General features: G+C 41.0%; 1 protein-coding gene across 1 annotated transcript in view; it reads left to right on the top strand.

The window, feature by feature from the left end:
* The window catches only part of LOC122560273 (E3 ubiquitin-protein ligase Itchy-like), a 113452-nt gene that overhangs the window by 28266 nt on the left and 74713 nt on the right, over nucleotides 1-10473 (top strand). Inside the window, exon 2 of the mRNA XM_043710807.1 lies at nucleotides 4138-4230. The gene's annotated coding sequence lies outside the window, so the exon portion shown is untranslated. The remainder of the gene's footprint in view (nucleotides 1-4137; nucleotides 4231-10473) is intronic.

The following is a 10473-nucleotide window of genomic DNA, read 5'->3' as shown; positions in this document are numbered from 1 at the left end:
GAGTGTTGCTGAACAAAGAGACCTTGGAGTGCAGGTTCATAGCTCCTTGAAAGTGGAGTCGCAGGTAGATAGGATAGTGAAGAAGGCATTTGGTATGCTTTCCTTTATTAGTCAGAGTATTGAGTACAGGAGCTGGGAGGTCATGTTGCGGCTGTAAAGGACATTGGTTAGGCCACTGTTAGAATATTGCGTGCAATTCTGGTCTCCTTCCTATCAGAAAGATGTTGTGAAACTTGAAAGGATTCAAAAAATATTTACAAGGATGTTGCCAGGGTTGGAGGATCTGGGCTACAGGGAGAGGCTGAATAGGCTGGAGCTGTTTTCCCTGGAGCGTTGGAGGCTGAGGGGAGACCTTATAGAGGTTTACAAAATCATGAGGGGCATGGATAGGATAAATAGACAAAGTCTTTTCCCTGGGCTGGGCGAGTCCAGAACTAGAGGGCATAGGTTTAGGGTGAGAGGGGAAAGATATAAAAGAGACCTAAGGGGCAACTTTTTCTCGCAGAGGGTGATACATGTATGGAATGAGCTGCCAGAGGATGTGGTGGAGGCTGGTACAATTGCAACATTGAAGAGGCATTTGGATGAGTATATGAATAGGAAGGGTTTGGAGGGGTATATGCCGGGAGCTGGCAGGTGGGACTAGATTGGGTTGGGATATCTGGTTGGCGTGGACAGGTTGGACCAAAGGGTCTGTTTCCATACTGTACATCTCTATGACTCTAATTGTGGAAGAAGTACAATGGAGCTCTGCTTGCACACAGTTAGTAGCTGTAAGAAAGCTTTGTCTGAATTGGAGCTTATTTTGTGTAAATAGCATTTGTTCCTCAGTATCTTGCCCAAAAACCTATTTATGTACATTTGAGAACAAGATTTGACTGAAGGATATCATATTGGAGTCTCTCCTAATTTGTTGTTCACACAAAACCTCCGGACGGGTTGCTGATTTTTGATTGGCCTTTGGAATCCATACTCTGTTTTCTTTTGTAGCTCTCTGTTTTGTGTATCTTCATGCACCATTTCCGTGAGACTTTGTGAAATCAGCTGAGGTTTTCCTGGGTTGATAGGAATGCCACTCCTAAGTTTCTCATTTAAAAAATACACTGGTCTACTTCACCTAGACCAACATAAACAACAGTGATTGCACCAAATAAAATCATGTAACAACAATGCTCTCATACTCTGGTAACATTTTTGATGGCGCCATTTTTATTTATAATGGAACATCGAAATTTAGAGTGGTGTGGTTTACAGCACCAATTCATCCTAACCAGCTAGCATTCTTTGTAAACTGCTGAATTTTATTTTAGAACCAAGCTGCTGAAAATTAAGGACCTACAGGGTAAGGATCTAAGAAAAATTAATATGTCATAGCAGATTGATCAGTGCTTTAGAGCAGGTACAGCCTTGAGTAAATGTAACATAATGCATTAACTTCAGTAGCTACTGAAGGGAAACCGCTGTTATGTAGACAACAATCTTGTCAGTGGTTAAAGTACATGTTGCATTCGAACTTGATGTAAAACCCCATTTTGAATCCAATCTGTATACAGAGTTGTCTTCATTTCAGTTTCAGAAGTACACTGTAATTCTGGGGCATGAGTAAAATGTCAAAGTGCTAGTTATGTTAGGTTTCAAACTCTATTGATTTCAAGTGTGGAAGTACTATTGTAAGTTGACTGTCCAAAATCTCAAAAGTAATATGCTGTTTGTTAACTCCAGGAAGTCTCATCTATCCATCGCTCTTGTGTTAAATTGTAGCTGTGGTTCTGCTTGCATCTAAGTGTGCCACTCCTTTGTTCTCCAACTGTTAATGTCTATGGACATGCTCTTGAATATGCTCTTTAATTATTTTGAAGGGGGACAATGGAACATAGCTAGATTGTAGTTGGCAAAGAAAACAAAGTGGCTAATAGTGTCTGTCAGTGGAACAAAAAAACACGTATGCCTTGCTGTTATCAAAAGTAACCAAGGTAAGTTACTATGCATATGCCAGGTGGTTGAAGAAGAGAAGAAAATAGAAATTGAATTTTTAAAATAAATCAAACTATTAAACTGTTATATTGCTTGCTGTTCTTTTTCAGTATAGGTGAAATAGAATAGGAGCGGTAATTTTTTAGTATTCATTTATGGGATATGAACATAACTTTAAGGCTGATTCCCACTGGCCTAAATTTTATTTGGACTCCTTGATGCTATGCTCAGTCAGGTGTTGCCTCAATGCCGAGAGCAGTCACACTCAAATCCCCTCCTAAATTCAGCTCTTCTGTCCATGTTTGCAGCAAGATTATGATGAGGAAGTCTGGATCAAGTGATTTTGGCAGACCCTAAACTGAACATTGGTGAACAGCCTTTGGAATGCACTATCTGATGGGGTATTCAATGATAGCCTTCAAATGGAGTTTGGTAATTACTTCAAAAGTATGCAGGTGTATGTGGAATGTTTAAGGAAATCTGACTAACTACAATGCTTTTCAAAAAAAAGCAGGCTTCATTGACCAAAATTACAGCCTGTCTTTTATATTGTTCTTTGATTTTGTTCTAATACAATATTCTGCAATTGTCATGTAGTAAGTGAGCTTGTCTGCTGTAAGTATTTGTTTGACTTTGCTGCGTGGCAATATCTGATCTACATTACCAATAGTGAGAGAAACTGGTACTTTGAAGCCTGTAGATGACATGAAGTCATTTTTTGTTAGTTATTTGGAAACGCTTTCTTTCAGTTACCGTGATAATTGACTCATCATAAATTATGAATCATAAACATTCTTACTTGAGTAAATGTTGTCATAAGGACTTCAATAAAGCATATGATAAGGAAGTGATATATAAAAGCAAAATACTGAAGATGCTAGAAACCTGAAGTAAAACCAGAAAGTGCTGGAGATACTCGCGCACCCCAGCAGCATCTGTGGAGAAGCACAGTTAATGTTTCAAATCTGATTTGACTCCTTTTCAGAACTGTTGAATGAAGTAATACTGCCACACAGGGAGGTTGGTGTGATATTAAAATATACAGTCCTAGTTTAAATACATTTATTCTCTTGATGGTTTCATTGCAAACGTTTTCCCAGTTATCAGTACTACTTAAGATGTAATAAATTAATGCAGTTGCTGGAATCTGTAGTGAACAACAACAGTATTTGCTCAATCCTACACATCCTCAGTAGTGAAAACAAAAATGCTGTAGATCACAGCGGGTCAGACAGCATCCATGGTGCAAAACACAATGGCAAACAGATTTGAGAGGAGATATGGGGGGCACACAGTTTATTCAACTGCTAGTCCTGATCTGGCAGAGACAGAACCTTTTCAACAACAAGGTCCTGCAGAAGCAGCTTCCCCCAAGGCTCCAGACCCAACAAGCAGCTTTAGAACCAAGAACCACAGAGGCCGAACAGAGAAGCTGAATCAGGAAGACCAAACCAAGAGCATCATCGCAACGAGGGACATCCAAGAGCGGGGGAACCAACCGAGTGCTCTCAGAACAAGACCTTCTAGGCGCAGGCTGTTCCAAGCCAAGAGAACCGATGGCAAGAGTCTCAGCAACCTGATGCATTTTAAACCTGTATTTTCCCTCAGTATTAAGTTGAAACTCTTGAAACCCAGGAAGATGGGTGGTGATAGTGCAGGGACCCCTAGGGTTGGAAGCCTGATTAAAGTTTGTGATTAAAACGTCTGTTTAGCTTCTAATGGTGTTTTAACCTCTTTAATTTGATGGTGTGTTTAATCATAGGCCTCTGTATAGTTGTTAATTTCACTGTTTCTTGCATTTGCCTTTTATTTCTTACCTTTTTATATTTAAATAAATGCAGAGTTCCTTTTGCCCTGAAACACCTGTCTACTGCTACCTTTATTTCACATTTCTAAGTCCAGTATTAGAACCAGGGATTGGGGCCTGATTCGAACCACCTAAAAATCGGCAAATTATTGATTGCAACCAGGTGTCCTACAGATGTCCTCTTCCTGAGGGATCAGAAGAGAGATCCTTCAGCCCCAAATCATTTCTGATCAGCCATGCTATCTTTGTTGATAGATGTCAGTTGAGTATAGCTTAGTTGCACAATTTATTTTTTTTTTATGTAGTGGTGAATAGGCTGTTGTAAACTGAATTTCTACATTGTTTAACTTTTATAGAACGAGCTAAGAAACCAGTATCAAACGCTGAAGGCCTGTTCCAAGAGAAATGTCCAGGAAAGACTGACTAATTTGGCATTGCTTGGTAGATTGGTATGTATGATAAAACTATTTGAATGCTATTTTTGAAGACAAAACATATGAAATCTCTTGTTTGCCAGTGCATCATATTTTAAAGTGCTCTTTTTAATTTGTAAGTCCATTATATGGCAGAAATACATTGTTATGGCACAACATCTTTTCAGTATAATAATTTTTCTAAGCAAACTTAATGTGGGCGAAAGTGTCATGACTAGCATTGTCTGTCCCTAGTTACAGTTGATAAGGTAGCAGTCTGTCATCTTGAATTCTGGATTAGTGGTGCAGGAAGAGCACAGCAGTTCAGGCAGCATCCAAGGAGCTTCGAAATCGACGTTTCGGGCAAAAGCCCTTCATCAGGATTCCTGATGAAGGGCTTTTGCCCGAAATGTCGATTTCAAAGCTCCTTGGATGCTGCCTGAACTGCTGTGCTCTTCCAGCACCACTAATCCAGAATCTGATTTCCAGCATCTGCAGTCATTGTTTTTACCTTGTCATCTTGAATTGCTGATTTGGAGGCACTGGTGTTAGACGAGGATGGGCAAAGTCAGAAATTACACGACACCAGGTTATTGTCCAACAGATTTATTTGAAATTACTAGCTTTTGGAGTGCTCCTCTTTCATCAAGAACCTTTGACATCTGTATAGTGATGGTGCTGTTACGACACTGGGTAAACCCCTCTGCTAATTTAAACCAGCAACACCGAAAAGATTCACCTACTGCTGTAATCTGTTAAAATTCGAGAGGCAAAGAACTATCCCACAGCTCACTATTTAAAGTAAAAATTAACAAATTTATTCTTTAAGTCCAACAGAGAATATTAAAACCAACAATTATTTATAGCTCCTTTCTCTTAAACCTATCTTTTACCTCCCACTATCCAATACTAGTCTGATTAAGAAATCCCGATTTAAGATTTACAAAAAAAAAATCACGTTTCAAAACTAGTCTGTTTTGCCGATGTTCCTTTATAGATTTTCCTCTTTAGATTCTCTCCAGGTTGGCTTTGATGTTCTGCTGCATAAACTCCCCAGTCAGGTACCTTTCAGAGAGCTCTTCAGCTAGTAGTCTACATTTGTTGGTGCTCGGCAGTTCTCCACCGAACTGTTCAAATGTCTGGTTTTCAACCCCAAAACATCAAATTGTTTCATTAGTATTTTGACAATATTAAAACCAAATTCAAATTTAATTGGATTTTGGTAACTTAGGGCATAGTTTAAACTGTTCGAGTTTGAACTTGTTTTTGTTTCATGGCAACCCAGCGATGCTGAGAGATAAGAGAAAATGCTGGAAAATCTTAGCAGGTCTGGCAGCATATGTAAGGAGAGAAGAGCTGACATTTTGAGTCTAACTGACCCTTTGTCAAAGCTGGAGATAAATGGGGGGAGGGGGGAGATTGATGCTGAGGGAAGGCACTAGATGGATGCAGGTGGGGGGTGGGGTGATGGTGATAGGTTAGAGTGAAGGGTGAAACGGATAGGTGGGATGGAAGATGTGCAATAGTTGAAGAGGGCAGTGCTGAGTTGGAGGGTTGGATCTAGGGATGAGGTCGGGATAGAGGCACCTCCCCATGCAACTGCAAGAGGATGTAAAACCTGCACCCACACCTGCCCCCTCACCTCCATCCAAGGCCCCAAAAGATCCTTCCACATCCAACAGAGATTTTCCTGCACATCCAAACACTCCATCTACTAGGTCCATTGCTCTCAATGTCTCCTCTATACTGGGGAAACAGGACGTCAGCTCACGGAACATTTCAGAGGACGTCTGAAACAACCCACTGCCCTGTGACCAACCACTTCAACTCCCCCTCCCACTCCATCAAGGACAAGCAAATCCTGGGCTGCCTCCACTGCCAAAACCTAGCCACCTGAAGCCTGGAGGAAGGATGACTCATCTTCTGCCTTGGGACTGTCCAACGACCCGGCATCAATGTCAATTTTACCAGTTTCCTCATCTTCCCTCCTTCTACCTCATCCCTGATCCAACCCTCCAACTCAGCATAGCCCCCTTGAACTGTCCCATCAGTTCATCTTCCTTCCCAATCTCTCAGCCCCTCCCCCCACTCTCTCTTTCTGGTGAAGGGCTTATGTCCAAAATGTCGATTCTCCTGCCTGACCTGCTGTGCTTTTTCAGCGCCACACTTTTCGACTCATTATAATAGTTTCTGTCCATCTTCATAAAGCTGTGCCTTTTGCTTTATTCATTCATGGTTTGTGGGTGCTACTGGCTTAGTGTCCACCACTGATTGGCCTTGAAAAGACGGTGGTGCAGTCTTTGGAGTGTATGTACACGCACAGAGCAGTTAAGAAGGGAGTTCCAGAATTTTCACCTAGTGGTAGTGACGGAACATTGATTATAGATGCAAGCAAGATATTGTGGGGCTTTGAGGGGAACTTGCAGGTGGTGGTTCTCCTGTGGAGACGTTGCCCTTGTCCTCCTCGGTGGTGGAGGTTGAGAATTTGGGAGGTAAATAGCCCAAGCAATACCCAGCTACTCTAGTTAAAAATTGCCAGTGTTCAACCCAAGCACACAAATCTGAGTTATTGTTTTAAGTTTAATTCTGTGGATTTTAATTTATTTAACAGTGGAACAGCTGGCACTGCATAAAATGGCCCCTAACGTCTATCTCTTGATAACACTAAATGACCAACCGCATAGTCTACAGAATAATACAAAAAATTCTTCAATCGTAATAACAACACTTGAATAACTGAATAAGTAAAATTTGTACAGATTTGTTTAAATCTGTTCTTGCTTTAATACCGCAATAGCACAGTGTTAAATAGGTTCATTATTAAATTAGATTTCTTGTTAACGTAATCTAGTTTGAGAATATTCATCCGTTCAATAGGCAGTCAAGTTTTGGTTTGTGTGCTGGTGCTAATGGCCTTTGGTTCTTTCTGCACTTTAACTGCAGGAAGCTTGAGGAAACGATTAACTGGTTGTGAGAAGACAGGGGATTAGGAGTTCGTGCTTTTGCTTCCAATTGAGGTCCAGCAGTAGCCAGCTGAACTGTTGCAATTTGCGTGAATAATCTGATTTAGATCTGACAGGTTGAGGAAGTTTTCAGTTTTTTTTAAGGATATTTGATGGAACTCTGCAATATTGTTTGTAACCTGGAGTGGAGGTTAATTTGTGCACTGTAGGATGTGAATGGGCAGCATTAACCTATATGTTGACTTGATCTGGAAACTGGATGATAATTCAGTACAAGAATGGAGGACAAATGAGATCAAACATAATTACTGCTGTCTTATAATTCTTGATAAAAATTGCTTCATGTAAGCTACATGGTAAAACAGCTGGTTTATGACTATGGATGCTGTATAATGTGAATTGCCTGATATTTCTCTTCTCTCTAATATAAGGATTTTTAAATTGCCCCTATTCTAATCCTGTCCCCTCCCCAACACCACTGCCACCCCACCCCAGGAAAAGGTTGCAGTTTATGGGAGTAATTTCCTTTATGTTCATTTTGAGGGTATAGATCAATTGTTAAGATGGGTAAGTCACCTTTCAAAAAACCAAAAACCTGTGGATGCGAGAGATCAGAAACAAAAGCATAAATTGCTGGAAGAACTCGGGTCTGGCAGCATCTGTGGAGGGAAAGCAGAATTAATGTTTTGGGTCCAATGACTCAACCACAGGATATCAGACTCTTGTCCAGAACCTGAAATTTTGGATGTAGGTTTGCTCGTTGAGCTGGAAGGTTCACGTCCAGATAGTTCATCACCCTGCTAGGTAACATCTTTTATGGGCCTCAGGCGAAGCACTACTGATAATTCCTACTTTCTATTTATATGTTTGGGTTTCTTTGGGTTGGTGATGTCATTTCCTGTGGTGATGTCATTTCCTGTGGTGAAGTCACTTCCTGTTCCTTTTCTCGGGGTGGTAGATGGGGTCAAACTTGATGTATTTGTTGATAGAGTTCCAGTTGGAACGCCATGCTTCCAGGAATTCTCATGTCTTTGTTTGGCTTGTCCTAGGATGGATGTGTTGTCCCAGTCAAAGTGGTGTCCTTCCTCATCCATATGTGAGGATACTAGTGAGAGAGGGCCATGTCTTTTTGTGGCTAGTTGGTGCTCATGTACCCTAGTGGCTAGTTTTCTGCCTGTTTGTCCAATGTAGTGTTTGATACAGTCCTTGCACGGTATTTTGTAAATGACATTAGTTTTGCTTGTTGCCTGTCTCGGGTCTTTCAAGTTTATTAGCTGCTGTTTTAGTGTGTTGGTGGGTTTATGGGTTACCATGATGCCAAGGGGTCTGAGTAGCCTGGCAGTCACTTCCGAGATGTTTTTGATGTCGGAGAGAGTGGTTAGGATTTCTGGACATGTTTTGTCTGCTTGTTTGGGTTTGTTGCTGAGAAATCAGCAGACTGTGTTCATTGGGTACCCATTCTTTTTGAATACACAGTATAGGTGATTTTCTTCTGCTCTGTGTAGTTCCTCTGTGCTGCAATGTGTGTTTGTTCATTGAAATAATGTTCTGATGCAGCTTCGTTTGTGGATGTTGAGATGATTGCTTCTGTAGTTCAATATTTGGTCCATATGTGTTGTTTTCCTTTAGACGCTGGTTTGACGTTGCCCATTGGTTGTTCGCTCTACTGTGACATCTAGGAATGGCAATTATTTGTTGTTTTCCACTTTATTGAATTTTATGCCAGGAAGGGTATTATTGATGGTCTTGAAGGTTTCCTCTAATTTGTTTTGTTTAGTGATAACAAAAGTGTCATCCACATAGCGGACCCAAAGTTTGGGTTGGATGGTTGGCAGAGCTGTTTGTTCAAGTCTCTGCATTGCAGCCTCTGCTAAGAACCCTGATGTCGGAGATCCTATGGGTGTTCCATTGGTTTGTCTGTAAGTTTTGTTGTTGATGGTGAAGTGTGTGGTAAGTCATAGGTCCAGTAGCTTGATGAAGTTAGCAGTGTTTGGTGTATGTGTCTTTGGGTCTTCTAATAGTGTAGTCAGTGTTTCCTTCGCCAGGTTAATGTTGATTAATGTAAACAGGGCTGTTGCATCAAAGGAGACCATTATTTCATTCTCTTCTATCTTAGTGTCTTTGGTCTTCAGGAATTCTTGGGTCGAGTGGATGGAGTGGGGTGAGTCCTCTACTAAGTGTTTTAGTCTTTGGTGTAGTTCCTTGGCCAATCAGTAAGTTGGTGTTCCAGGTAGTGTGACTATGGGTCTATGGGGGGCTTCTGGTTTGTGAATTTTGGATAATCCATAGAAACGTGGTGTGTTGGATCCGTCTGGTTCCATTTTTTTGGAAGTTGGTCTTATTTAATTCTCCAGATTTCTGAAGTGATTTTGAGTAGGGCTGTGATTCAGTTCTCTAGCTGTGGGGTCGGGTCTATTGCCACTTGTTGGTAAGTGTTGTTATCTGTAAGTAGTGCGTTTGCTTTTTCAATGTAGCCTCTTCCATTTAGAATGACTGTCAAGCATCCTTTGTCTGCAGGTAGGAGAACAATGTTTTTATCTTTTTCAGTCTTTTGAGTGCTTTCCTTTCTTGTGTATTGAGCGTGATTCCTTCCCTTTTTCTTTTTGCTTAATGTTGGTGCGACTACCTGTCTTGATGGTTTGCTGGGTTTCTTCTGAGAGTTGGTTGTCTTTTAGTGTTGTTTTTAATGCTGCTATCTTGTCCACATCCTGGCAGTTGTAATTTAATCCTCTTACTAAGATGGCTTTTTCAGTGTCTGTTAAGGGTCTGTCAGAAGTTTTTTTTATCCATGCTTCTGTGTTGTCAGTGTTGTTACTTTATGTAAGTTTATCTAGTTTTTTTCTGCAGATCTAATTTCATTTTCTGTGTTTGTCGTTGTCTAATAGCTATGGCTTGTTGTACTGTGTCTATCCATTCATGGTCTGTTGCATGAGTGAGTAAAGATTTTTGATGCAAAATTTCCCCGTTGCATTCACGGAGTCTGTTGTGGTCATCATTAATCATTTCTCTAAGCATTCTGCGCCCGTTTTGCTCTGCTATTCTTTTGGCTAGTGGAATAGAACATAGAACATAGAAAAATACAGCGCAGCACAGGCCCTTTGGCCCTCGATGTTGCGCCGATCCAAGCCCACCTAACCTACACTAGCCCACTATCCTCCATATGCCTATCCAATGCCCGTTTAAATGCCCATGCAGAGGGAGAGTCCACCACTGCGACTGGCAGGGCATTCCATGAACTCACGACTCGCTGAGTAAAGAATCTACCCCTAACATCTGTCCTATACCTACCACCCCTTAATTCAAAGCTATGCCCCCT

Source organism: Chiloscyllium plagiosum, chromosome 20, assembly GCF_004010195.1.
Source record: "Chiloscyllium plagiosum isolate BGI_BamShark_2017 chromosome 20, ASM401019v2, whole genome shotgun sequence".
Taxonomy (NCBI): Eukaryota; Metazoa; Chordata; class Chondrichthyes; order Orectolobiformes; family Hemiscylliidae; genus Chiloscyllium; species Chiloscyllium plagiosum.
The sequence above is the reverse complement of the archived record's forward strand: the minus strand, read 5'-3'. Positions and strand labels throughout refer to the sequence as shown.